Source organism: Elephantulus edwardii, unplaced genomic scaffold (assembly GCF_000299155.1).
Source record: "Elephantulus edwardii isolate Elephantulus edwardi_28Jun2011 unplaced genomic scaffold, EleEdw1.0 scaffold00123, whole genome shotgun sequence".
NCBI classification, from domain to species: domain Eukaryota; kingdom Metazoa; phylum Chordata; class Mammalia; order Macroscelidea; family Macroscelididae; genus Elephantulus; species Elephantulus edwardii.
Window position 1 is genome coordinate 5,076,128 of NW_006399873.1, and position 1,770 is coordinate 5,077,897.

The window sequence follows — 1,770 nt, forward strand, 5'->3', positions numbered from 1 at the left end:
TTTGTTTTTCAGAAATGCTTTGCATATTTAGGGTCTCTTTTCTCTCCAGAAAAGAATCTTGACAATTTCCCTTTCAATGTCCTTGAAAAAGAAATTTTGCATCTGGATTGAGATTACATTGAACGTGTAGATTGCTTGTGGTAGGATTGTCATTTTCACAATATTGAGTATTCCTATCCATGAATAGGACACATTTTTCCATTTCTATATGTCTTTTATTAATTCTTGCAGAAATATTCTTTAGTTTTCTTTGAGAAGATCATTTAAATCTCTAGTTAGGTTTACTCCCAAGTATCTTATTTTGTGGTTGGCTATTGTAAATGGTATTGATTTCTTGGTTTCCTTCTCTGAATTCTCTTTGTTACTGTGGAGTTAAAAACAAACAAACAAACAAAAACCCAAAAAAACACAAACACTTGGACCAAATGAAACAATAAAGCTTTTTGCAACAACAACAACAACAAAAAAAACCCAACCAAAAAAAAAAAACAAACCAAAACCACCTCACTGATTTTTGGATACTGATTTTGTATGCTGCCACTCTACTTAATTGGTCTACTAGCTCTAATAGTTTTGCTTTTTCTGTTGTTGTTGTTGAGCCCGTGGGTTTTTCTGTGCACACTATCATATTATCTGCATATAAGGAGTGCTTAACCATCTCTTTACCAATCTGGGTGCCTTTTATTTCTTTCTCTTGTTGTATTGCCCTAGCAAGCACTTTTAATACAATATTGAATTGAAGCGGTGATAGTGGGCATCCTTGTCTGGTCTCTATTCACAAGGAAAATGTTTTTAGATTTTCCCCATTGAGAATAATATTAGCTTTTTGGTTTTGCAGATATACTTTTCATTATTTTGAGGAAGTTCCCTTTTATTTCAAGTTTGCTGAGTAATTTTATTGGGAAGTGGTGTATTTTGTCAAATGCCTTTTCTGCATCAACTGGTGAAATCATATGGTTCTTGTTATTTACTGTGTTAATATGGTGAGTTACATTAATTGCTTTTCTTTTTTAATTGAGATTTTAATGGAAGGTTATAGAGAACTTGGATTTCTTTTCATTCATTGTTGCACATTTTTCTCCATGCCCCCCTAGTTTTCTCTTTGAAAAAAAATTCATTTTTGTACAATTCCCTCCACCCCCACCCAAGTCTACTGTACTATGTGGCACTTATTCTGGATTGTTTTCATGAAAGTAATACCTAAGCAGTTCTTTCCATCATCTCTTTCAATGCAGTGCACATTATTTATCCACTCTTTTCTTAGTTTCCCCTAACCCCGATGTTAGTCCTAACAGTGTCATTATGCAGTATTTGTTCTATTGTGACTGAGATATTTCACTCAGCATAATGTCCTCAAGGATAACCCATTTTGTGTAATATTTCATGAATTCCTTGTTCTTCAGTTTTTTATAGTTTACCATTGTGTGAATATACCACAGAATCTCTGTCCATTTGTTTGTTGATGGGCATTTGTGTTGTATCTATCTCACTGCTATTGTGAACAGAGCAGTAATAAACATGGTTATGCATATGTCTGCTTGGGAAGCAGTTCTGATTTCTTTAGGGTGTATTCACAGTAGTGCAATTACTGGGCCAAATGGTATTTCTATTTTAAACTTTTTGGAAAAGCACAATACTGACTTCCACAGTGATTGCACCATTTTGTACTCCCACCAACAGTGAATAAGGGTTCAACCTTGCCAGCATTTGTTTTTTGTTGCTCGGTTGAATTCTGCTATTCTTACTGGGGTGAGATGATATCTCATAGTT